Source organism: Macaca nemestrina, chromosome 9 (genome assembly GCF_043159975.1).
Source record: "Macaca nemestrina isolate mMacNem1 chromosome 9, mMacNem.hap1, whole genome shotgun sequence".
In the NCBI taxonomy this organism is placed as follows: Eukaryota; Metazoa; Chordata; class Mammalia; order Primates; family Cercopithecidae; genus Macaca; species Macaca nemestrina.
In genome coordinates this window covers 96,105,805-96,133,365 of record NC_092133.1, presented here as the reverse complement: position 1 = coordinate 96,133,365, position 27,561 = coordinate 96,105,805, and the positions used below count along the sequence as shown (strand labels likewise).

At 45.8% G+C, this 27,561-nt stretch overlaps 2 long non-coding RNA genes across 2 annotated transcripts in view; one reads left to right on the top strand and one right to left on the bottom strand.

Moving 5' to 3' along the window:
- Positions 1-19,589: 19,589 nt before the first annotated feature.
- LOC139356359 (uncharacterized) overlaps positions 19,590-27,561 on the top strand; it is a 23,152-nt gene continuing 15,180 nt past the window's right edge. The window contains exon 1 of the long non-coding RNA XR_011608123.1: positions 19,590-19,747. This is a non-coding gene — a long non-coding RNA (uncharacterized lncRNA). The remainder of the gene's footprint in view (positions 19,748-27,561) is intronic.
- Positions 20,880-27,561, bottom strand: part of LOC139356358 (uncharacterized) — a 26,975-nt gene continuing 20,293 nt past the window's right edge. The window contains exon 5 of the long non-coding RNA XR_011608122.1: positions 20,880-21,021. This is a non-coding gene — a long non-coding RNA (uncharacterized lncRNA). The remainder of the gene's footprint in view (positions 21,022-27,561) is intronic.

Sequence of the window (27,561 nt, the reverse complement as noted above, 5' to 3'; positions counted from 1 at the left end):
TGTGCACCACCACACCCAGCTGATTTTTGTATTTTTAGTAGAGACAGGGTTTCAACATATTGGCCAGACTGGTCTCAAACTCTTGAACTCATGATCCACCCACCTCGGCCTCCCAAAGTACTGGGATTACAGGCATGAGCTATCGCACCGGGCCTGCATGTTTTATTTTTTCAGAAAGTTTAAACAGATACAAGGTCAAAATTGATTAGAGACTAAATAATGGATTATAATTTATTTTGTAAGGAAATAATTCAGTTTAAAAACATCTCCAAGAAATCAAAACTAACAAAAAAAAAAAGAAATTTAAAATGCAAACAAATATTACCTAAAAATAAAAGTTCTCAATTCGATTTATAATTTGTGAACTGTGATTAGATATGGGTTGAGAAGTTTATATAGATCATTTCACCAACTACTGAATAGGCAGTAAATATTTCCATAACATTTTTCTGAGGGTGTCAATTGAGAGAGAATTTCACAGCAGGTAAAATAAGAGAAGAAAACTGAAAAAGCTCCCAAGAGTATGTGGAGGCAACACTATGACCCATTTCTTTCCCTGAAATGGCAAAAACAAAAGTGCAGTACCCTGGGTGAGATTCTGCTCGTGAGAGAAAGCACCCCGAGGAGGCTCACGTGGGTGTGAAGAACATCATTTAGATAAAAGGCTACAAAAACGACATGCTGTGTATCAGAAGGTGCTGCTGTCCTTTCCTGCCCACTACCACTGGGCAGTGCAGTTATGTTGTTATCTTGTCCAGCCCACCACCCTGTCAGGTGAAGATTTTGTCCAGCCCACTGCCACTGGATTGTATGTAAGGCGATATTTAGCCTGCTGCCACTGAACCATTTCTGTACATAAGATGGCCGTGCTCCAGCCTGCCACCACCAAACACTTACCCCTATATTTAAACTTCTACTAAACCTGGTATCTCTTTTGCTGGCTCTGAGACTCTTTTTTGGCTACTTGAACCTGGTGCCTTCCCTATTGAAGTTAATAGGAGTTTGGCACAACAAGTAGCCCATGAGCACAATAAAACTAAGATCAGGGAAGGGGAAATCCATGGGGGGAATCCCAGCCTGTCTATCCACTTTGTTGTTGAGCTCAATAGCCACTATCCCTGAAGGATGGGCCCCACTGCATAAGTACAAGGACATCCTGACAATGCTGAAGGATCTGGAGGAGTTTTTGCAGGATGGGTATTTGACTGAGCAAGAGTCAGATACTAGAGTGGAAGCAGCCATGGCTGGCTGGCAACTTCCAACTATGCTCCAAGCATCCAGGGAGGCTCTGCTCACAGCGCAGGCAAGGGTTCATCGGTTCAGGATGAACTGTCATTAGAGAGAGATGCCAGACAAAACGGAGACCCTGGATTGTTAGGTAGCCTGTTTGAAGGGTCAGCAACTCTTACGCACACACAGGAAGCAGACCCACAGTACTTGCCCTCACTAGAAGATTACAGTGCACCAGAATGCATGGCTGCATTGCAGTGCAATTGGTGACTCTGAGAAATACGTTCAGACAGAAGGTGAGAGAGTTGTTTGCAGGGTGCCTTCTCCATCTATGGGACATGGAGGTGGAGGACATTATACTCTCCAAACTGCAGATGAGTAGAATGGCATTCATCATAAACCACCTGGCCCTGAAGGCCATGTCTTGGTGGCACCTGTAATGGGGATCAGACTATCTCCCTCAGCTGGGTGGTTGTGGGCTGCAAGGTAGCCTGGCCAAATGAGGCTGATGTCCATGTCTTCTCCGTGATGGCAGATTGTGGAGAAATTGAAATACATACTTCAGGAACTAGGGATAAGACATGCTACCTTTAAGGAGCATTACTGTGGGTCCTTACAATGAGTTCTCACTGCCAACATAAAAGATACTATCCTACAGTCAGTACTCAACCAAGAGTGTGTCTATCCTGTGCCCCCTGGTAGGACAGCCACGGTCTCAAACAGCCCTGGTGGCCGCTGACTTAGGAGAAATGGAGAAAGTGCATGGGCAATAAGTGTGCACTGCCAGAATTAAAGACAAGGGAGCCAAAGGGAAGAACACAGCCATGGGGCCCATCCGGGTAACCCAGCAACAAATGTAGCATGACCTGGTCATGGCAGGGACACCAACCATGTAAATAGATAAGCAGCCTAGCACTGTTCTAGTCAGATTGGGGTGGAAGCTCAAAAAGGGGCCTCAGGTTCAGCCTATAGGCTCTCCTGCAAATGACTGGCAGGTACCAACCTATGTAGACTAGAATTAACGCCAAGGCCCTGAAAACCCAGTAAAAGCAACGGATGGTGGCCAGGGTATCTGGGGACTGGAGGCCACAGAGACTGGAGGCTAACTATGTATTTGTCATCTAAGAAAAAACAGACTGCTTGCCCTATGACAGCAATAGATGGTTATGGAGGAGGGGCCATGAAAGCCAAACAGGTTGAACTAGAATTACAAGTTGAGAGACTGCCACCAAAACCCTATTTAGTATACATAGCTCCTATCATGGAATACATCTTGGAAATGGATATTTTATCAGGCCTGACCTTGCAAACAACTGCCAGGAAATTTCAACTGAGAGTCAATATGGTAAAGCATGCAACTGGGGGAAAGTAAAATGGACACGGGTATAGTTGCCAACCCCACAGCAAGTAGTAGCACTGAAGCAATACCACCTGCAGGGGTGGGAATTAGGACATCCCAGGGACTGTTAAGGAGTTAGCCCAGGTAGACATTATAAGGCCAGGATACAGCCCATGCAACAGCCCTATATGACCTGTGTGAAAGCCTGATGGGACATAAAGAATGAAGATAGATAGCTGGGAACTAAATAAGATGGTTCCCCCAAAGTATGCAGCTGTTGTCAATATTGCCTCCCTTCTGACATGAGTAGGAGAATTTCTACACACATGTTTTTTGATCAATTTATCCAATGCCTTCTTCGGCACACTCATTACTCCAAAGAGTCAAGGCCAATTTGTGTTCACCTGAGAAGGAGAACAATGAACCCTCTCCACCTTGCTCCAGGGATACCATTCTGGAGGGGGTACAGATTTACATTACATTGATAATATCATGCTAACTTTGAAGATTTTTTCCAGCTTACCAACTGCATCCCCCAGCCTATGACCTTGACAACAGAGGGTAGGTGGTCAGCATGGACAAAGTCTAAGGTTGAGGCTTCTTAGTCAAATACTTTGGTGTCATCTGGTCAGGTAAGACTAAAGTTGTTCCATCTGCCTTTATGAATAGAGTGCAAGCCAACCCATGTCCTGCCACACCAAAGCAGTTGGAAAGCTTCTTAGGCCTGCTAGGGTATTATTTTCCTCCCCATTTGGAGAAATTTCTTAGGCCCCCTATACCACTTAGTCAAGAAGGGGACCTCTGGGATTGGTTCACAAGGAAAGATGATGCCTTTGAACAAGGTAGTCACAGTGAAACTGTGGTAGGCCAGGTCTCCAAAAGCTGAACAGGCAGGCCTCCATCACAAGTGTTTCAGCACTGACTGAGTGGTTAGGTTAAATATTAAAGGCTGAGAGAGCTGGTGCCCTTACACAGAGGCTGGATCAAGTAATAAAGGCCCATCAAGAGTCTTGCCCAGGTCTTCCTGGGCCTTGAAGCATGACAAGATAATGAAAGATTGCTAACATTCTTCATACTAAGACCCATTCAGGATTAAACAAGTTTTATTGGCAGTCAGAAGGAACTCCCCAAACCTCCACAACTTAGTGGGAGACAAGGTAAGTATAATCACCTTTGATAAGGGTAATGATCTTTGATAAGGGTAATCAACTTTGGCACCTGAACTTATCTAGATTTAGTACACTTACTAAGCCTCTGGAAGAAGGTCCCCAAGACTCAGACTTTAGTTATAGATTAGAAGAAATTAATTACTTACGTCTTTAGATGAATGCACAGTTACAGGTAGACACATAGCTTAGAAGCACTGGAAAACTTTGTAATTTTGAGTTGGTTTGGACATATTTTCACTGTCTTTTCCCTGTGCCTGGTTTGAGGAACAAACTCTCTTTCTCAGTTCATCTGCATCTCGTTATTGGGCCGTGAGAATAAGCAGCCTGACCCTCAGTTTGGTCCAGGAACAAAACAAATACAAGCCTTGCAGGGAGGGTCTAGTGCAGGAACAGTCTTGTGAGGTGAAAATAGACAGGTACCCTGAGGGGTCTGGGTGGGACCCGTGGCAAAGTCTAGGTCAGAAATGTGTGCCTTCAGGATTCTGGTCCCAACTATGGAAGGGAACTGAAGTTGGATAACGGTGTAATGAAATAACTCTGTGCTGCATATCATGCTCTGCGGTCGCTGGGGGATGTTGCAGAGTGGGTCCCAGTGCTGCCATGTGCCCAGTGTCCATGGCAGGTTGGCTGAAGGCTGCTATCTAGAGAATGAAGTCTGAAAGTGCCCAGACACAGACTATGACCAGATGGCATGCATGCCTGTCACAAAGGAGCATATTAACCAATAACCCCTTAAGCACAGAACTGTATTTGGTGCTTGGCCCTATCACCTATGTGGCAGCTGAAGGGCAGTCTTTGATAGAGACCATTGACCTCTATAGGTTTCCTCCTTCATACAAGATGGACAGGACCCAATTCCTGACACACCTTTGCCTCAGCCTGAGACTCGTGGAAACCTAGTGTTTTCCTTGCCACAGGACCTGCCCACATTATTAGTGACCCTAGAAAAAGAAAACCAGTCCTCTAATGGTTCAATTTCCCACTCTATGGGGGAAGGGTCTAGAACAAGATATACAGTTCACACTTCTCCTGCATCCTACTCCCTCTCATACCTCCAGAATAATGAGTCCTGATCCTCTATTACTCAACGGGCAATCATCCTCATTGTGGATCATTGTAGTAGGCTTGGTGTCTTGCTCTGTCCTTCTGTGTCACAGAGGGGGCCAATACATTTGGTACTGTAAACCAGGCACCAGGCCATTGCCAAGGGTGTGCTCCAATAGAGCAACACAACTTTCTGTGTCTTGCTAAAGGGTCATGACTTGCCCTTGCTTGTATCCACTAAACATCTCATTTTCCACCCATAGATGATGTGCAGAAAACTTCTTTGCTGACTGGGCACAGTCAGTGACCTTTCTCCAGAACAAAATAGGTTGCCGATCTCATGGAGAGCTGCTCCTTTCCTCCACTAAGGGCCTGCCATGGCATAGCCAAGATCAACTCCCAAGCGCTGGGAATAGCCTACCGGTTGTTATTGTATTCATGATTTCATTGTTGCTGTAGTCTGTCCTGCTGCTGTGGCATCTGGCTACAATGCTCCTTTGCATACCTTGCCCCAGGAAAGTTTTTTAAAATGGCGTTATCAGAATGTGGGGGCCATTCCAGTATTCTGGGATGGGCTGTAGGGTAAACACACCTGAGAGCAATAACGGAAGCATACCCTGAGAATGACCTTGTATGGCAGATGCATCTGAATATGTGTTTCCTGCTAGGAAAACTGGGAGCAGCCACCTTGGAGATTCGTTCCTCATCTGTAAGGAATATTTGAGCCCCCGATCTGTCCTGTGGGATTGAAGTCCTGCGTTTTATGTTAAATAAAGTTTGACTTGAGGAGGTTATTAAGGGTAGGGTATAAGTGAAAATGCTGTATAACCTGCATGCTGTTAGCAAATGGTTGCAGTTCTCCTGCCTATCCTACTGGCACTGAGCTGCACAGTTATCTTGTCCAGCGTGCCACCCCCTAGACTGTATGTAAGGTGGCTACCTTGTCTGGCCCATCAGCTCTAGACTGTATGTGATGCAGATACCTTTTCCAGCCTGCCAGTCCCGGACTGTTTCTGTACGACAGCTCTCCTGCCCAGCTGATCACCACTGAACTCTCCCCAGCATGGAAACCCCTATTAAACCCCATGGATCATTTGCTGATGCTGAGTCTCTTCTTTAACCTCTTGAACCTGGTGCCTTCTTCATTGTAGTTAATGAGGTTTGGCCCAACATGATGTTATAAAGGTGACCAAAATTCAATAAACATTATTATCAATAAAATAAATCTTAAAAAAAAAAAAACCCAGCTTATCTGGAAACCATCACTCTCAGCAAACTAACACAAGAACGGAAAATCAAACACCACATGCTCTCACTCATAAGTGGGAGTGGAACAATGAGAACACATGGACACAGGGAGGGGAACATCACGCACTGGGGCCTGTCAGGGGATAGGGGCTAGGGGAGGGATAGCATTAGTAGAAATACCTAATGTAGCTGACAGGTTGATGGGTGCAGCAAATCACTATGGCACATGTATACCTAAGTAGCAAACCTGTACATTCTGCACATTTATCCCAGAGCTTAAAGTATAATAAAAGAAAAAAATGAAAAACAGCTTCTGTTGGCTTCTTACTCTTCCTTTTCTCACTTCCCTACTGTGCTTCCAGTGATCACCATTCCAATAACTTGTGCTAACCCTAGCCTAACCCTGAACCTAAACTTGCACTCATGTCAAGCATCATAATAATACAATTTAAAACAAACAGTAAACCTTTCAACAAATAAGATATAATACATGTGGCCAAAGATTAAGATATGTTATATTTCATGAATATAATTTTCTTATTATTAAACCCTTATACTATCATAATAATGTCCATCATAGAGTCATAAACAACAATCAATTAAATAGCTCTTTAAGCACACCTCTAAAGAATGGACACATCATTTACATATGCAATTAAATTCTTGCGCATGTGGAAAGAGTGTATTTTGAACTTGAGGATTTTGATAACACCCTGTTCTAGTGCACAAAGGATGGCCTTTTTGTCAGATCTTGTAAAACAGCACAAGTAACAATAGCCATTCCCAATCACATGCTCATGTGTCTTCCAGTGCCTGAGAGATGTTTCTTCATAGAGTGGCCACAGGATACGGTTCTGGTCAATGAGGTTTAGAGAGAAGTTCCTGGCAATGATGGCCTTCTCTGAATTAAAGAGAAATGGCTTGATACCTAATTCCCTATGTCCTGTTAGCTTTACATTTTCTCCTCATTGCTGTTTGGAATATGGTTTGAGGAAATGAAAACAAACTGGTATTCAATAAGACCACTGCACTGTGGCATCAGTCCTGGGATGCTACCTATTCACAGTGAAAATAAGACAAATACATATATTCTATTCTGATACTATCCAACAGTCTTTTCTTGGTACATCTGAACACAAACTCATAGCTACAGAGTGAGATGCATTATTGTATTTCAATTGTACCAATGTTAAATGTGTGAGCTACCCAACTTTGTTGCATCTATTTCCAAAAATTGACACTCCACTTTCTACTCTAGACAGGCTGGGTGAAAACGGAACATTGACTGTGAAAGAACCTGGGAACTTTCCTGCTAAACGCTGGTTGGAATGTTTGAGGATAAAATGCTCACTGCATCTGACTGGCCAACTGCTCCCCCATTTTTGCCAGTGCCTCTCACAAAGCCAGGACCACAGGACTACACTGATCCATAGGCTGGGTGGAAGTCAGGAAGGGCCCTGCCACCTGTGGGTCAGCTTCCCTGGAAAATCACCCATCTACAGTGGATTAAAACTAAGTTGAGGTTATATTTTGTGATCATCTCCCAAGATACTGGAGTATGAGTAACCACAGCACCTGCCAATCCTGCCTAGTACAGTCTCCCAAAGGCATCATCACCCCGAACATCTTGTCTGACAACATAACATCTTAAAGCTGTGCCCACAGAGTTTGCTTCAGCCACCACCTCATCTTCTCACTGCCCCGATTTAGGCCTGAGAAAGTACAACAAGCTCTGTTTCCCAACAGCTGATGGTCTGCACTACTGCTAAATAAGTCCCATAAGTCATAAAGACCCAATACCACTTCCCTAATCCTCAAAATGGACCACATTCCCCACATCCCCTTTTTATCTCTGTTACATATTTCCTTGAGATGACATCACCAGTAGCTACCCTATGACCTCAAAGTGATTTTTAAAAACTCACTTCCACTTTAATTCCAGAAGTGTTCCCCATATTTTCTTTCAGTAGGTCGTATCTACCTCTCTGAGAAGAACGTCATCATCGTGTTTCTCTGTCTCCACATCCGCCACAGAGCTGGCTACCTGGTTCAATCCTCTGGATCATGAGACTCTTTCCCTCTTATCTCAATTAAGTGGTCAGTATGTTGTATTTAAAGCTTTCAAATGGATACAAACTTCTCAGTTAAAACTACTTCTCATTGCATTAAAGAATTCCATCCCACTCATGAGAACCAAGAAAGCCCTGTGTGACATGACCTTGGGTGGAGAGAGCGCTGAGAAAGTTGCAGCCACAGCACAGGCGTAGGAGAAGAGTTGTAATGAATGTGGAGCTGAGGGTGAAGAGACAATGAGAAACTACAAATAATTAGAAAATAAAGCAGACAGAACTATGTCTTCTAAATTCATGGAGCCAATTGTGCTGCCTGGATACAGATGTTCTCTCGCTACATGTAGAAGTAATGTCACTTCTGGACTGGATGTTTCAGTCTCTTACCTGGAGCTACAAATACATTTCAATAGGAATACTTTACTACTAATTCTGGAGCATCGAATAAACAACCAGAATTGTCTTGGTTATTAGTTTACTCTATAGACGTGTTAAAACAACGCCTTGATTCGTGAGGCCTCACAAGTTTTCACCTGATTCAACTGTTACAGTATAGTCAGGAAACCTTATGATGCTACTTATAAAAAGAGAATGGAACAATTAAAAATGGCTTCAATACAGTTCTTCAATTGAGTAGAAAAAATGGAATATATACATTAAATAAAATATAACTTATTATACTTACCATGGAATTACATCTTTGAATTAATTTCTGAATACCATTAAATTTCATAAAAGTGTCCATTAGTAGATTATATGAACAGAACTATTAGCAGAATATATAAACAAAACCTAATGAATGCTGGAACGTGTAAATCATGTAATAGTTCTCACATGAGTAATAGGCAAAAAACACAGGACTTGTACTAAGGGAGACATATTTTTGAATAAATGAATTCAATGTAGAGACAATCAATTTATTTCATTATCTGTGAGGTTTCTAGATTGCTATTAAAACATCAACTCTTTTAAAATAATGTTTTGTTCTAATATTTTCTGTTTCTTCTTCTCATTCTCAAGATAGGAACTCTCTCTCTCTTGCTTGCACACACACACACACACACATACACATGCACACATTAATTGTTCCATAGTGCTCATATTCCTAAACTTTAGATTTGCATACTTGTATATTTGTTATTATAAATAAAATCCAAGACTCTCTGTGCGTGCGTGTGTGTGTGTGTGTGTGTGTGTGTGTGTGTATTACTTATTTATTTTTGAGGTGTAGTTTCACTCTTGTTGCCCAGGCTGGAGTGCAACAGCAGGATCTTGGCTTATCACAACATCCACCTCCCAGGTTCAAGTGATTCTCCTGCCTCAGCCTCCCAAGTAGCTGAAATTACAAGCATGTGTCACCACGTCTGGCTAATTTTTGTATTTTTAGTAGAGACGGGGTTTCCCCATGTTGGTCAGGCTGGTCTCGAACTCCTGACCTCAGGTGATCTGACTGCCTCAGCCTCCCAAAGTGCAGGGATTACAGGCATGAGCCACCACTCCTGGCCCTCTGTGTATATTTTATAGGCCCAGAGGGGTGGCATGTAGAAAAGACATTATAGGATCAAATGTTATAGAAAGATTATAGTTTATTATTATACTCCTATAAAATTTTCATTATGGCCATGATAAAGTCCCAGTAGTTACAATAAAAGAATAAAATACAACTTATGGAATTAATGTTCTTGATATATGGAATTAATATTTTTGGAACTATTTAGAGTTTAACACCACTGGGAATAAAAATTGCTAGAGATGGGGCTAGGTTATCCCATAGTATGTAATTATCATATGCTATCTAGAATCTTAAGCAAGGTTAATAGGTTAATATTTTTGTAGGATACCATGTCATTCAATACACAACAGTGTTAAAAAAAAGTTTAGTTTTAATTGTTAAAACAAATTAAGTATACACATAGATTAAATAAGACATTTCAAAACCTGCTGTATCCTCAAAGGCTAAAATGTAGATTACAAACCCTCACAAAGCATTCTTGTCTTTCTGATACCATGCTCTATGTAAAAAATGGGCATCCTTTTTAAAAAAATCTGAGGTTAAGTATTTAGAAAATTGAGTTCACAATAAATCTACATCCTAACTGATAGGAGTTACATCTGAACATTTCTCTAACATGTGAAAATTTCTTTACTGCTACTACACCAACTAACATTCAGGACTTCTAACTATTGCTACTATAAAGGTGTATCCAAAAAGCTCAGCCTTTTCTCCCAAATAACTCGTTGGTAAAACTATTTATTTCTAAATCTCAGAGTGCCCCTGTCTCATAATTTAATGCAGAAGAATTGTATCCTGAATACCTGACTCATGCATGACTTACAACACTGTTATATGTCAAATCTAAGAGCACCCACATTCATTTAGATTTTTGTACCCTTAATCTTCCATGTGAATGATCTTCACATAATATATAAGATCCTGTAGTAGCTAACGGGTAGCACAAATCCACTTCACACTTTCACTTAAATGTTACAAATGAAGAAAAAGCATCAGATAACTCAGGAGTTTAATTATATTAATAAGATTTGCTCAAATAATTTCAAATACTGTCATTACCAAAAAAGTATACACTGAATATATCTATCGCTCCATCAATCTCTGGTTTTTGAAACATACAATTAAATTATTTTATTGTTTGGACTTTGGATTATTCTTCATAATAAACACTCTGATTTAGAGTAATGTATGCCACTGTGAGTCTCCTAGTTGTTTCTAGGGTGATTAATCCAATTTTTATTTTTATTTATCAAATTTTCAGAGTTGATTTTTTTAAATTAATTTCCCACATTTATTGTACCTGTAAAGTTTCTTTCCAGTAGAAGCTCTCTGGTGTTTTTTAAGGTATACATTTTGAACAAAGGCTATTCTACAATTATTTCATTTGTAGAGGTTCTCACTCATAGGAATTATCTGTTGAGTAAGATTAAAGTATCAGTTAAAGGTTTTGCTAACTGCTTTATGTTTATAATTTTTTCCAGTGTAATTACTCTGGTGTCCTCTGTGGTGTACAGCATGTACAAAGGTCTTTTCAAAATAATTATGTGTATAAGATTTTTATCCAGTATTTATTTTCTAATGTTGAGGGAGGTGTGAGCATGAGTTGAGGGTTTTGCCACATTTTTTCAATTTGCGGTTTTTTCTCTGCTGTGAATTCTTTTGTGTTGAGTAAGGTTTTAGCACCTTTTAAAGGGTTTGCCATATTCTTTATAGTTTTAGTTTTTCTCTGCTATGGATTCTGCAATGTTGTGTAAGGGTTGAGTACTGGTTGAAGGCTTTGCCACATTCATTAAATTTGAGTGGTTTCTCTCCAGTATGAATTATCTGACGTTTAGTAAGGAATGAGCCCTAGTTAAAAGCTTTGCTACATTCTTTACATTTGTAGGGTTCCTCACCAGTATGGTCCAGGTGAAAGCTGATGGTGGCCTGACTTGGGGAGGCAGAAGGTGGGATTGGCTGACTTACTGACAGATTGGATGGGATGGGAATGAGGATGAAAATGGGGATGGGGATGGGGATGGGGATTGGGTGGGGGCAAAAGACTCCTAGGTTCTGGAAGGATCATGAAATGTTTATTGAATGAAGGATAAATGGATGCTGTTGCTGTTGCCCGGGTACTGATATGTGTCTGAGGCTTTACACACTCTATTTCAGTTACTCCTCACCAGAAGTCTAAGGACTAAGCATGATCTCCACATTGGAGATGAGGATGCTGAGGCTCAGAGAGGTTCCGTGACTTGCCCAGGATAAAAGGAAAAAGGTAAAAGGAAGAGCAGGATTGAAACTCAGGCCTGTTTGACCCCAGGTGCGGGCTCTTCGGAACTCCATCCCACCCAGCCCAGCAGGCATGCACCTAGTGGGGGAGACAAAGCCACTGTAGGGTCACGGCCCAGGAGTATAAAAGGCATATATTTGTTTTTGGTTGAAACCCCACTGGTCTATAGCTCTGGTTTGGGCAAGATGGGAAAGTGGGAACCAGGAGGCAGACACTAGCTCTTAAGGCCTAGTTAAGCTATCAACTGGCCACATGTGCGCGGAAACATCTCATCACGTTTTAGGGCTTCCATTTCTTTCTTTGGACTGGTTAATTGGCAATGGCATCTCTGAGAAGCTGAAACTCACCTAAAAAATATAAAAATATTTTAATCTCACCTTAAAATCTATTAAATATTTTAAATCCTACCTAACATTGTTTTGTAACCAAGTGAGTTAGAGAGAAATGCCACACTTTGAGACAAATTAAGGAGTCCTTTATTAGCCGACGACTGAGAGACGGCTAACGCTCAAAATTCTCTCGGCCCCTAAGAAGGGGATAGATTTTCTTTTATACTTTGTTTTAGCGAGGGGAGGGGGAGTCTAGCTGTAGCAATCTTACAGAAGTAAAACAGGCAAAAAAGTTAAAAAGGCAAATGGTTACAGGAAAACAAACAGTTCCAGGTGCAGGGGCTTAAAATCATCACAAGGTGATAGGTGTGGGGCTCTGCGTGTTATCTGCCGGACACAAACGCAGGGGCTTTGTGGTACTATCTCCCGAGCCAATTCCTGGGAACTGCGGACATTGCTTGCCTCAGTACCTTATCAGTTAATTGGGCTCTTTGATATGTTGAGAGTCAGCTTACACGAGTGAAGTCCTTGAGGAAGGGGATGGGTAAGGAGCCCTTGATGTCTTGCAAATGAAGGAGCCAAAAGGAGTCCCTCTAGTTTCCTCAGCTAAGGGAGAGTGTATTTATGTTAAAACAAGGTGAGGTATTATAACATGGCATTTTAATTCAGACACTTCAAGATCCCTCTTGGAAAAACCATCCATAATTTCAGCATGTTTTTGGAGCTGGGGCCTTTGGTCAGAAAGGATGGGAGAATGGAAATTGAGTTGTGATTCAGGATAGGGGTGCCAGGGTGCACCTCAGTGAGCTGAATGAGGCTGGGTCTCAGAACTCCTGAGCCCAGGCCAGGTCTCCAAGGTTGGTGAGGGGAACTTCTTCCAGAACCCCTCCATCCAGCCCTGACTCCTGAGAAGGAGATAGTGTGCTTCAGGTGGCAGAACCCAAGTGCCCAGGTCATAGGCAGGTTTTCTCATGCCTCACTCACCAGAGATTACCCTTATCCTATATCCTGCTAAATCACAGAGGTTTGGGGAGTTTCTTTATGCCCCCAATATAACTTGTTTGTGGAGGTCGGGGGAGTTTCTTCAGACCCCCAATAAAACTTGTTCAATTCTAACCAGGTACTTTTAAGAATTTCTTTGTTATCTTATTATGCTTCAAGGCCAAGGAAAGCTCTAGGCACAACTCTTGGTGGGCTTTTGTTACATTCCAGGCTTTGTGTAAGGACACTGGCTCTATCAGCTTTTAGTATTTAACTTAACCACTCAGTCAGTGCTGGAACAGTTGTCATGGAACCCTGTCTGTTCAGCTGTTAGTGAGACCTGGGCTGCCACAATGAGGTTGTACAACTCCCCAAGAGGAACCAATATAGTGGCGGGTGTGGTGGGTCAGCTGGGGAGACAGACAGCAGGATGTAGGAGTGACAGGTGGTGCAGCTATGCTGAGCCTCCTGTAAAGGCAGCAAAGAAGGCCCTGGCAGGGCAGCATGGCCCAAAGCCTCCCAACCCCTCCCATAGGCCTCGACCCTTCCAGACTCACCAGACCCCAGGCCCAGCCCCCAGTTGAGACTGGGGAAGGCAGAGAAACCAGGGCTAGTCGGGAGAAGTGGATTTCCTGGGTTCTGGGTCTGAGGATGGGGCATCCAGGAGAAAGCCTTCTGCTTCCTAGAGAGCTTCCTCTTTGGTAGCCCTGCTCCTTCTAGGAAAAATGTCCTCTCTTATTCCAACCCCAGGAGACCACAGATTTGGGGTCTGGAGAGATCTTAAAGAGCCCTCCTTCGACAGAAAGGGCAGCAGAGGGGCTGAGAGTGAAATGGCTTGTCAAAGGTCATAGGGCAAATCTGAAGCAGAACCAAGAGGGGAGTCCCAGGGGGCTCTTTCCAGGATCCCATGGATGACAGGTCAAGTGGTGAGGGAAGGAGGGAGCCTCTGCAAATGGGAATGGATGCTAGGGCTCACAAAGGTCTAACAGTTGGGAGCGGGGTTGGAACTATGGCTGCAGCAGTACCTTTGGAGAGCCCAAATCGGCCAGGATTTGGCGGGGCCCAGCCCTGTTCCATGTTTAGAGAGGGATCTTTGAGCATCCCATCTTCATAAATTTGAGAACAGGGTCACTGAGAGGCAGCCTCTGAGGTGGCAGAGTGTATTAGTTTTCACACTGCTATGAAGAAATACCTAAGTCTGGGTAATTTGTAAAGAAAAGAGGTTTAATTGATTGACAGTTCTGCATGGCTGAAGAGGCCTCAGGAAACTTATACTCATGGTGGAAGGGGAAGCAAACACGTCCTTCTTCACATAGCAACAGGAGAGATAAGTGCAGAACAAAGAGGAAAAGGCCCCTTATAAAACCATCAGATATTGTGAGAACTCACTCACTATCATGAGAACGGCATGGGGGAACCACTCCTATGATCTAATCACCTCCCAGGAGGTCCCTCCCCCAACACATGTGGATTAAAACCAAGATGAGATCTGGGTGGGGACACAGAGCCAGATCACATCACAGAGCCAGAAGAGCTGAGCAGTGGGATCTTAGTAAATGTTCATTAAATCAAACCCTTGCACAAGGCTGGCTTCAGAGGTGCCACCTGTACAGTGGCAGAGGTGCCACCTGTGCAGTGGCAAAGGTCCCACACTCAGAAGGGACCTGAACGTGGTTTAATGTTCTGCTATCACTGTCTTGAAATTCTTAACAATTTTTGAACAACGTACTCCACATTTTCAGTTCACACTGGGTCCCATAAATTATGTACCCAGTTTTGCCCCTGAAGCAAAGACATGGTTTGTTCATGAAGGGCCCTCCCTACTCCTCCCTGTCCAGCCCACTCCAAGGTACCCTAAGTGAAGGGGAACACACAGCTAGGAGAAGGTGGTGTTTGATGATGATCTTGGAAGTCTCACCTGAGCATGGCTGGTGATGCACGTGTGTGGGTGGGAGAATTTGGCTGCTCTCTATTCTGGCAGCCTCCATCCCATGCACAAGGCCTGCACTTTGCCTCTCTGTCCCCCTGTGTCCCCCTACCTGACTCAGACCAGAAGTGTAGATGGGGGGTGGACACTGAGCCCCAGTGCTCCTGGGCCCAGCTGGAGTTCCCTGTTGATTGGGGAGATTTGGCCCCTCTGACTACTCCTACCCCATCCCCATTATGACAGGAGTTGGTGAAGGGACAGGGTGGGAGGCTTAATTAACAGCCAGGCCAGACAGCAGGCAGTGAGGCAAAGATCGGGCTAACTTTTCCTGCTACAGATCTGCTCTTCATGGACTGGCTTAGGCTGTGGCTTGTCTACTTTAGGAATATTCTTAACCCTTCCTGGGTCACTTGCCATCATCAGACTTCTCTCTTAGAGCACAGAGCACCAGACTGTTGCCCCTCCCTGTCCTCTCCTCCCCAGTCCCTGCTTTCCTCCCTGCAGCTGAGAAGGTTAGAGTTTTCTCAGGGATGGGGCAAGTTGACTTCTGCCAAGGAAAACTCCCAGGCCCGTGGGCCCCATTCTTTGTCCTGCCCTGTGCTTTCTCCCTCTTCACTTCATCACAGCTCTGGACTCAGCAAAGTGGCAGAAGGGGCCTCACCTCAGCCCTTCATCTTATAAAACTGGAACATTAGACTCCCTCATCTGAGAGAAAACAACTAACCTGCATCCTGAGAATAAGATGGGAAGCTGTGGTCCTGGCTTCCAAACTCTGGTAGAGAAGGAGCCCCTGCTTGCCTGGCTTTGAGGCCCCATTAGGGGCAAGTTTCCAGCAGGGTGTCCCATACAGCACCCAGAGCCCCTCAGTATCATGGGGTTCACTCTGCCTGGTTTTTCCTCCACTCCACGTCCTTCCCAGAGTCTGGATTCTTGCAAAAGCCTAGGCCAGGATATAGGCATTACCTGTGTAAGGCCAAGGGGAGTCCCACTGTGGGCCAGGAGGGCTCAACATTAATAAATCTGAAATTCAAGCCAGACAAGGGGATAGATCTTGGCTCGGTGTCAGGGGTTTTCTGTGTCATGTTGGGCTTGCCTAAGGTGGGAGGCCCAGGACATCTGGGCCTTGTGGTGCCTTCTGACACAAGGAATTCGAGTTTGCCACCAAGAACTAATAGGAAAGTTTGACTTGGTGATCCAGGCATAAGGCTGATGATGCCACACAAATGCCCAAGGGCCTGTGGTGCACCTGACACTGTCCTGGGCAATGAACGGGTAAAGAGGACCAATAATCAATAATCATTCTCTTCCTGAGAAAGGAAGCTCTATTGGGCTGGTTAACCAGGCATCTGGCCACAAGCCTGGGCCAGTGTTGATGGGCTCCAGCAAGTGAGTCATCCCAACTAATTCCCCCTCCTCCAGGTTATCACAATCAGCCCAGCTCCAGAAGTGAAAGAGCTGGCTGCAGATGGGGGTGAGGCCAGATGAAAATGCTTTCGCTCCCCTCAAGAGCTGCAGAGCAGACCCTTGCAAAGGGGTTCACGGAGCTGCAGTGTCTTCAGCCTCCAATCTAGTAAGAGCCTGATGGATTGATCAAGGTGTCCTGGGAAAGATTCTGAGTTCAAAGAGACAATCTCCTCCAGAAACTCCAGGAGAATTGTGTGTGTCATTTAAAGAGTAAGAAGCTGCTGGGTGTCTTGGCTCACACCGTAATTGCTATGCTTTGGGAGCTCGAGACAGGAGGAGCACGTGAAGCCAGGAATTAGAGACCAGTCTGGGCAACATAGTGAGATGGCCCCTCTACAAAAAAGGCAAGAAGACCTCTCTCTTTCCCCGTTTACTTGAAAGATGTGACTAGAAGACGGGAAGCTGGCTGTTGAGGGGGAGTGTCTCTCTTCATCAGGCAGAGGTAGGGGAGCTTCCTGAGGCAGAGGCGTGGACGGTATTTCTGGCTCTGCAGTTCCTGAAGAAATACTGGGGCACCCAGGCTAACCTTTGGCAAAACTACGAGCTGAACTCAGGAGTCCCTGATGCCAGCCTCTCCGATGGGGTCCCCTGCTTCCCTCCCCCATGTGTCTTGCTCTCTAGCTCCCTCCCCACCAACTTCCAGGCCAGGGGCCCCAGCTGGCTGGTGGAGGATGTCTTGCTCCTCGGCAGATGGGATTTGTAAGTATTTACAGTAACATGTAACAGATTAGGAGCTGACAGGCCCAGTGGGTGGGCAGGCCCCTTCCCAGAGGTCAGCAGCTTCATTCCCCTTTCCCGCTACCATCCTGATTTGAGGGTGCACAGGATGACAAAGAGGGAGTAGTTGAACAAGGTATGGGGTGGCAGCCTCCACAGAACTCAAAGGATGCATTTGTCCATCTGTCCCCGGCTCAGTTTCCACACTCAGAGTCACTCACATTGCTCCACCCTTGCCACAGCTCACCTGTATGTCCACATGATCAAGGTCACACTGACCCCAAACACACACTCTTTCAACTCCCAACACTTCACCATCACACTCACATGTGTACACACATGCTTTTGAAATTCCACAGCCACGTGGATGCACACAGGCTCACATCTTTGCACACACAGAGGCTCACACTCACAGACCCATTGGGGGCCCAGATCCTGGTCATTCCACAGGTCTTAATAAAGGTTCTGGGAGAGAAACTTGTTTCCTGTCGAAGGCAGAGTGGGAGTGTGTTTGTGGGCGGGACGGGGTGGGGAGGGAGAGTGTCAGAGTGCGTGTATGTTAGAGTGTGTGTGTGTGTGTGTGTGTAAGAGAGTATGTGTGTAAGGAGCAGGAGTGACTATGTCCTGAGTTTATGGAGTGCGGAAGAGAAGGGAGAGATGGAGACAGGTGTGGACCAAGAGCCAATTAGAGCTGAAATCCTGGAAGGAAGCGAAGCTGAGATAATGGCAAGGCAAAGAAATAGACGCCAACAAGGATCAAGCTAGAGGAGGGCATGGACTGGGGACAGAGCCCACCCTCATGAGAAGCTGTCACATTGCTGCTCTGAAGGCCTCTGACACCAGCGCCACCTCCAGCTGGAGCTTCCTCTCTCTGGATCTTGTCACTGTGACTTTGCTTTGCTACTTGGGCAGCCAGGAGTGGTGACAGGCAGGGAAGACGGTGCCCACAGCAGCTGGCCATGCCACTCCAGCCCGGCTACCAACCCACCTGTCATTGCCAATCTTATCACCTGCGGAGTCCCAGATGAAACCAGCAATTGGTCTGGCTGCCTTTGCCTCCTAGTGTCACAGTGAAGGCCAGGGGAGCAACCGGCCTTCCTCCACAAAAGATGGGCAGGTTTAACCAGACATTGCCCAGGTCCCTGAAGACTACAGCTGAGTCTGGGGAGAACGGGCCGAGTCTCTGCTCCCAGGCACACAGGACCTATTTATTGTAAGAAAGAAATAGGAACCAGCATGAGACAGGGGCTTGAGGAGGAGGTTGGAGAAGACACGTTTTTGGCATAAACTTTGGGTCCCTGTCTATGCTCACTGCGCCGGGCTGAGCCTGCCCCTGGCCGCTTCCACCGGCAGCATCTGGTGCTGCGCCTGGGACAGCCCCTGAATGGTGGCCGATCCTGCCTGGACGTCCCGGGCCGGTTCCTAACCCACGTCCGCCGTCCCCCGCCCCGGTGGGGAGAGGCTTGCGCTGCTCCTCGCCATGCTTGGCAGCGGCTGCTGCGGATCTCTGGGTCCAGGGTCGCACACGCCCCGCCAACCCTGGCCACTGCTTAGGAGGGGACGCCCGGGGCTGCAGTTCTAGGCCCCGCAGGCTGTGGCTAGGGAGACGGCTGAGGGCCTGGAGCCAAGAGAAGCAGCAGGTCCCAGGGCCGACTCCGAAGTCGTTATCTCCAGCTTTGTTCCCGGGTCCGGGAACCAGCCGCCGCCGTCGGCCACTGTCGTGGGCGAGAACGCGGGCGCGGGGCGGTCGGGGATTCTGCTGGGCACCTCACGTGCGCGCAGGGCCCAGCTTCACCACCGCAGCTGCAGACGGGCCGCCTGGGGCCTGCGAGTTTCCCGGGTTGCGGCGCGGTACCGCCGCGAGGAATGAGGGCGCGGCCCCGGTGGGGAAGGGACAAGTCTGCGGCTCCGGCCACTGGGGGCAGAGAAAAGACCCCGGCGCAGTCTGGGCGCCCAGCTCCGTTCCCGCCGCGGCTAGGAGACTCCCGGGAGCGCCAGCGGCTCGGGGCCCACAGAGTCCTGGAACTCAAGGGCGGCCTTGCGGCGCAGAAGCGGGGGCAGCCTGAGACCGCACTAGGCTAGGCAGCCACGCTCCACCCACCACGCGGCCGCAGGACTCGGATTTCGCCGCTAGTTTTAAAATTGTACCCGCGTAGCCCGGAACGCTGGGAGGGGGAGTATTCTGCGCCCCTCCGGTTGCGGTCTCCGCCTTAAACCGACTTCCAGAGCTGCCTCTGCTCCCCGTAGGGGCGGGCACCGGCGTCCCACGAGGTCGCCGGTCCTCAGCCTCCGGCCCGCCTGCCTCGCTCCGGATGCGCGGGGGACCCCCGCTTCGCTGCGCTCCCCACTGGCGGCTGAGGCGCGCTGCAGGCGGGAGCTGCGGCTCCGAGATTCCGGGCGTCCCCGCCGTGCCAGCGATGGAGAAGCGCCGAGAGCTTCCAGGTCGCGGCTTCCGGAAATTCGGTTATTGAGCGGAGTTGGGGGTCAGGTTGCAAAAGGATAGCCCCCCTCCCCCAGGTTGTAATCACCACCCGGCCCGCCGCTTCCGCAGCCGCGAGTCTAGGGCGGAGCTGTTCGGTTGACAGAGCACAGAGCGGGTGGGGCACTGGCGAGCAGTTGCACAGCCTGGGAATCCGCCTCCAACCGGAGCCCAGGGGCCGGCCCCACCTTTCCCTGGGTCAACCCTCAGCCCCATTCCCTCGACCCTCAGCATCCTTCCAGGCCCAGTTCGCTTCAGAGGCGCGAGACCTGTAAGAAGGAAGAAGCGAGCTCAGCTTCAATCACCGTCCCCACCCCACTTTTGGGGCCGCTGAGCTGGAGAATTGAAGGGGGCCGGCGCCGAATTACAGCCGCTCCCTTCCCAGCCTCGCCTGGCTTTCCTTCTGTCCATGATGATTTTGTTATTGTCAGACGACAGCCAGGCTTCCCGCGCTCCTGGGACGGGGCGGTTGGGAGGGGGCTCTGGAGCCCACGCCTACGGTCGGGCCTGGCAGGGATGACCCCAGCCCCCTGGCTGGTGCAGCGGGAACAGCTGGTTCCTGCCGGGGCGGGGAAGCGTGGACAGCTTGGGCCCGGGCGCCTGAGAGGCACTCGGGGCCTCTAAGGCTTGGCCACTGTCATGGGTCGTGTGGTTGTCGCTTCCGCCCCCGCCACGCCCTCCTCCTTGGACGCGGATTCACTGGCAGATGTCGGGGACCTGGCGCCTTTGCAGGGGAGGCCCCCAGGAGCCTAAGGCGGGGACTTGAGACGCTTGGGGGCCAGGATGGGAATAACTAGCGGAAAATGTAACTGAACTCTCAATGCCAGTCTGTTGTAGAAGCTCCTGGGACAAGCAGTGGAAAGTCCCCGCAGGAGGCTTCCCACGATGTCCTAGGCGGTTGCGGCGCCTCTTCGTGGGGAGCGTAGCCCGGAGCTGCGGGCAGGGCAGCGCTGGGGGTGGCCCGTCAGAGGCTGGGTCTGGGGACCCGAGACCAGGCCGGGACAGGAGGCGGGCTCAGGATTCTCGGGAGCATCCCCCTGAGCTGTCCTGGCGGGAGCAGCCTCTGCAAACGCTGCGCTGGCCTCAAACACCGCGTCCTTTGAATGTTTTAATTAAGAATAATGAATAGAGAAGGGCTTGGAGGCTCACGACTGGATCCCAGTACTTGGCGAGGAGGGAGGATTGCTTGAGGCCAGAGGTTGGAGACCAGCCTGGGCAACACAGTCAGACTCCATGCCTACAAAACAAACGAAGGAAAACAAACAGAAAAGAACCAAATTAGCCAGGCATGGTGGTGCAGGCCTGTGGTCCCAGCTCTTCGGGAGGCTGAGGCAGGACGACTGCTTGTGACCGAACCACTGCACTCCAGCCTGGGCGACAGAGCAAGACCATGTCCCAAAAAATGTGTATGTCTGGGTGAATGTATAGATTTTACAACTATTTTGAAAGTGGCCTTTTTAACTTTAAACAGAGCATTCTGGAGGAGACGCCTGACCCAGAGCGCTTTCCCTGAAGTTCGGTGCCCGAAGTGCACCCTTTTAGCCTTAAGAAAATTACTTAAATAAACACCTGAAATTCACAGCTATAAAAATAGTTGACAGGGAATTTACCTTAAATAATGACTATCACAGTTTTCATAAATAATCTAGGTAAAATATTAAATAATTTTGTAAATGTAATGGAATAAATACTTGTAAACAGACATGTCATATGATTGGGAATCTAAGGTTATTAATAGATATTAAGTAGCTGAGTAATTTCCAACTTAAAAAATATAGGAAAACATTTTTAAATGTTATTAAAAGGTAAATATTTTTGTCTAATTCAAAGCTTCTATAAAAATTATGTATAAAATGAGGTAAAAGGAACCAAGAAATAAGAGATGTAAAGAAAGTTTAAGATATAAACAGGTATTTTTGATAAGGTAAAAAAAGCAATTTTATGTAAGAAGGAATTTTGTGTGGTAAATTTTTTGTCCTAAAATAAAATGACTAGGTTGTCCAAGAAAGAGAAATATTTAGGTGAAACACAAAGTCTAAGCATAGTTTGAATCAACTATGCAAACTGTAATCAGATTAGTTAATAGGAACTTTTTTTTTTTTTTTTTTTTTTTTTTTTTTTTTTTTTTTAGAAAACAGAGTTGTATAATTTAGTTGGGTATGATTAAGAAGAAAATTACAAAACTTTCTAGAGTTGGGTCTTTGATATTAACAAAATTACAAATAATTGATTAAAATAAGATTTTAAAATATGTAAAATGTTTTATTTAATATATTTATTTCTTTTTGAGACAGAGTCTCACTCTGTCACCCTGGAGTGCAATGGCGCGATCTTGGCTCACTGCAACCTTTGCTTCCTGGGTTCCAGCGATTCCATCTATATTTCTGAGCTACTGTCCATAAATCATAGGCTTCCATAACCCCCTTGGCTCAAGTTTAATAATCTGATAAAACTACTCACAGAACTTAGCAGAGAAATTTTATCTGTGTTTACCAGGTTATTATATAGGATACAACTCAGAAAAACCAAATGGAAAAAACTGTACAGGAAAAAAAAATGATAGGACATCACTTTACTTTGTGAAAAGGAAAGATGTGGTGGGTAGTAAATATTGGTAAACGGCCACGATTAAGAACTCTCCATCCTTTGTGTTTTGCAGGAACAGCTTACTGCAAATAAATAACCTTTTTATTATGACTTTAGATGATGCTTCCTCTTTTAGATATCACAGATGCACAAACTCTAAATTCTCATTTTTCTCTCATAAACAAATAATTTTATCTTTGCTGTTCAGAACAAAATACTTGTTAAACAAAAAAAAAAGAATGCTTGTGGTTTTTGCACATTAATTTTGTATCCTGAGACTTTGCTGAAGTTGCTTATCAGCTTAAGGAGATTTTGGGCTGAGACGATGGGGTTTTCTAAATATACAATCATGTCATCTGCAAACAGGGACAATTTGACTTCTTCTTTTCCTAACTGAATACCCTTGATTTCTTTCTCTTGCCTGATTGCCCTAGCCAGAACTTCCAACACTATGTTGAATAGGAGTGGTGAGAGAGGGCATCCCTGTCTTGTGCCAGTTTTCAAAGGGAATTTTTCCAGTTTTTGCCTATTCAGTATGATATTGGCTGTGGGTTTGTCATAAATAGCTCTTATTATTTTGAGGTACGTTCCATCAATACCGAGTTTATTGAGCGTTTTTAGCATGAAGGGCTGTTGAATTTTGTCAAAAGCCTTTTCTGCATCTATTGAGATAATCATGTGGTTTTTCTCTTTGGTTCTGTTTATATGCTGGATTATGTTTATTGATTTGCGAATGTTGAACCAGCCTTGCATCCCAGGGATGAAGCCCACTTGATCATGGTGGATAAGCTTTTCGATGTGCTGCTGAATCCGGTTTGCCAGTATTTTATTGAGGATTTTTGCATCGATGTTCATCAGGGATATTGGTCTAAAATTCTCTTTTTTGTGTGTGTCTCTGCCAGGCTTTGGTATCAGGATGATGTTGGCCTCATAAAATGAGTTAGGAAGGATTCCCTCTTTTTCTATTGATTGGAATAGTTTCAGAAGGAATGGTACCAGCTCCTCCTTGTACCTCTGGTAGAATTCAGCTGTGAATCCATCTGGTCCTGGACTTTTTTGGTTGGTAGGCTATTAATTATTGCCTCAATTTCAGAGCCTGCTATTGGTCTATTCAGGGATTCAACTTCTTCCTGGTTTAGTCTTGGAAGAGTGTAAGTGTCCAGGAAATTATCCATTTCTTCTAGATTTTCTAGTTTATTTGCGTAGAGGTGTTTATAGTATTCTCTGATGGTAGTTTGTATTTCTGTGGGGTCGGTGGTGATATCCCCTTTATCATTTTTTATTGTGTCAATTTGATTCTTCTCTCTTTTCTTCTTTATTAGTCTTGCTAGCGGTCTGTCAATTTTGTTGATCTTTTCAAAAAACCAACTCCTGGATTCATTGATTATTTGGAGGGTTTTTTGTGTCTCTATCTCCTTCAGTTCTGCTCTGATCTTAGTTATTTCTTGCCTTCTGCTAGCTTTCGAATGTGTTTGCTCTTGCTTCTCTAGTTCTTTTAATTGTGATGTTAGGGTGTCAATTTTAGATCTTTCCAGCTTTCTCTTGTGGGCATTTAGTGCTATAAATTTCCCTGTACACACTGCTTTAAATGTGTCCCAGAGATTCTGGTATGTTGTATCTTTGTTCTCATTGGTTTCAAAGAACATCTTTATTTCTGCCTTCATTTCGTTATGTACCCAGTAGTCATTCAGGAGCAGGTTTTTCAGTTTCCATGTAGTTGAGCGGTTTTTATTGAGTTTCTTAGTCCTGAGTTCTAGTTTGATTGCACTGTGGTCTGAGAGCCAGTTTGTTATAATTTCTGTTCTTGTACATTTGCTGAGGAGTGCTTTACTTCCAATTATGTGGTCAATTTTGGAATAAGTGCGATGTGGTGCTGAGAAGAATGTATATTCTGTTGATTTGGGGTGGAGAGTTCTATAGATGTCTATTAGGTCTGCTTGCTGCAGAGATGAGTTCAATTCCTGGATATCCTTGTTAACTTTCTGTCTCGTTGATCTGTCTAATGTTGACAGTGGAGTGTTGAAGTCTCCCATTATTATTGTATGGGAGTCCAAGTCTCTTTGTAAGTCTCTAAGGACTTGCTTTATGAATCTGGGTGCTCCTGTATTGGGTGCATATATATTTAGGATAGTTAGCTCTTCCTGTTGAATTGATCCCTTTACCATTATGTAATGGCCTTCTTTGTCTCTTTTGATCTTTGATGGTTTAAAGTCTATTTTATCAGAGACTAGTATTGCAACCCCTGCTTTTTTTTGTTCTCCATTTGCTTGGTAAATCTTCCTCCATCCCTTTATTTTGAGCCTATATATGTCTCTGCATGTGAGATGGGTCTCCTGAATACAGCAGACTGAGGGGTCTTGACTCTTTTTCCAGTTTGCCAGTCTGTGTCTTTTAATTGGAGCATTTAGTCCAATTATATTTAAGGTTAATATTGTTATGTGTGAACTTGATCCTGCCATTATGATATTAACTGGTTATTTTGCTCGTTAGTTGATGCAGTTTCTTCCTAGCCTCGATGGTCTTTACATTTTGGCATGTTTTTGCAATGGCTGGTACCAATTGTTCCTTTCCATGTTTAGTGCTTCCTTCAGGGTCTCTTGTAAGGCAGGCCTGGTGGTGACAAAATCTCTAAGCATTTGCTTATCTGTAAAGGATTTTATTTCTCCTTCACTTATGAAACTTAGTTTGGCTGGATATGAAATTCTGGGTTGAAAATTCTTTTCTTTAAGAATGTTGAATATTGCCCCCCACTCTCTTCTGGCTTGTAGAGTTTCTGCCGAGAGATCTGCTGTTAGTCTGATGGGCTTCCCTTTGTGTGTAACCTGACCTTTCTCTCTGGCTGCCCTTAAGATTTTTTCCTTCATTTCAACTTTGGTGAGTCTGGCAATTATGTGTCTTGGAGTTGCTCTTCTCAAGGAGTATCTTTGTGGCGTTCTCTGTATTTCCTGGATTTGAATGTTGGCCTGCCCTACTAGGTTGAGAAAGTTCTCCTGGATGATATCCTGCAGAGTGTTTTCCAACTTGGTTCCATTTTCCCCCGCACTTTCAGGCACCCCAATCAGATGTGGATTTGGTCTTTTTACATAATCCCATACTTCTTGCAGGCTTTGTTCATTTCTTTTTCTTCTTTTTTCTTTTGGTTTCTCTTCTCGCTTCATTTCGTTCATTTGATCCACAATCGCTGATACTCTTTCTTCCAGTTGATCGAGTCAGTTACTGAAGCTTGTCCATTTGTCACGTATTTCTCGTGTCATGGTTTTCATCCCTTTCATTTCGTTTATGACCTTCTCTGCATTAATTACTCTAGCCATCAATTCTTCCACTTTTTTTTCAAGATTTTTAGTTTCTTTGCGCTGGGTACATAATTCCTCCTTTAGCTCTGAGAAGTTTGATGGACTGAAGCCTTCTTCTCTCATCTCGTCAAAGTCATTCTCTGTCAAGCTTTGATCCATTGCTGGCGATGAGCTGCGCTCCTTTGCCGGGGGAGATGCGCTCTTATTTTTCGAATTTCCAGCTTTTCTGCCCTACTTTTTCCCCATCTTTGTGGTTTTATCTGCCTCTGGTCTTTGATGATTATGGTGACGTACTGATGGGGTTTTGCTGTAGGTGTCCTTCCTGTTTGATAGTTTTCCTTCTAACAGTCAGGACCCTCAGCTGTAGGTCTGTTGGAGATTGCTTGAGGTCCACTCCAGACCCTGTTTGCCTGGGTGTCAGCAGCCGAGGCTGCAGAAGACAGAATATTGCTGAACAGGGAGTGTACCTGTCTGATTCTTGCTTTGGAGGCTTTCTCTCAGGGGTGTACTCCACCCTGTGAGGTGTGGGGTGTCAGACTGCCCCTAGTGGGGGATGTCAACCAGTTAGGCTACTCAGGGGTCAGGGACCCACTTGAGCAGGCAGTCTGTCCCTTCTCAGATCTCAACCTCCGTGTTGGGAGATCCACTGCTCTCTTCAAAGCTGTCAGACAGAGTCGTTTGTGTCTGCAGAGGTTTCTGCTGTTTTTGTTGTTGTTTACTGTGCCCTATCCCCAGAGGTGGAGTCTACAGAGACAGGCAGGTTTCCTTGAGCTTCTGTGAGCTCCACCCAGTTCGAGCTTCCCAGCGGCTTAATGTACCTAATTAAGCCTCAGCAATGGCGGGCGCCCCTCCCCCAGCCTCGCTGCTGCCTTGCCGCGAGATCGCAGACTGCTGTGCTAGCAATGAGGGAGGCTCCTTGAGCGTGGGACCCTCCCGGCCAGGTGTGGGATATAATCTCCTCGTGTGCCTGTTTGCTTAAAGCGCAGTATTGGGGTGGGAGTTACCCGATTTTCCAGGTGTTGTGTGTCTCAGTTCCCCTGGCTAGGAAAAGGGATTCCCTTTCCCCTTGCGCTTCCCAAGTGAGGCGATGCCTCGCCCTGCTTCAGCTCTCGCTGGTCGGGCTGCAGCAGCTGACCAGCACCTATTGTCCGGCACTCCCTAGTGAGATGAACCCAGTACCTCAGTTGAAAATGCAGAAATCACTGGTCTTCTGTGTCACTCGCGCTGGAGGTTGGAGACTGGAGCTGTTCCTATTCGGCCATCTTGCTCCGCCCCCCCGCAAAAATACTTTTTAAACTCTCAAGTTGTTTCTCTGTGTTTTACTGATATTCTTGGTGTTTTCTTAAAACACATGTTTCAAGGTCTTTGACTATGAGACCACACATCTTCATCACTTTAGTGTCAATCTCTGGTGCTTTAGCTTTCAAGTCATGGTTTTATGAATGTATTTGATGCTTGTGGGCATCAAATGAGCACATTACATGATTAGGTATTTATTACAGCCTCAGCGGTCTGGCTTTGTGCTTATTCTTTCACAGATTCTAAGCAGGTTGGTTATTGTGTTCTCCTATGGTCACTGCTTCTTTTCAGCATTAGAGGGCGCTCTAAGCCTAGGTTTGCACATGTTCAAAGTTGCTGTGTTGTTCTGGCCAGAAAGGACTAGAAGAGGGCTTGAAGTGGCTACTCCAATCCACTGGCTTTGCAAGTTTCCTGATGGGACTGGGACAGGTCCAGAGATTCTGTTTATGGTCCTCTGGTTGGGGTCAGGCACTTTAGTGCTCTGCCCAGTGTGAGGCCCAGCACTGGGCTTCATGGCAACATGTGCCTGCTTCCCTCTCCTTCCTTTAAGCAGACACTGCCTCTGTCTGTGCTGTGCTTCCTGGGGTAGGGGAATGATG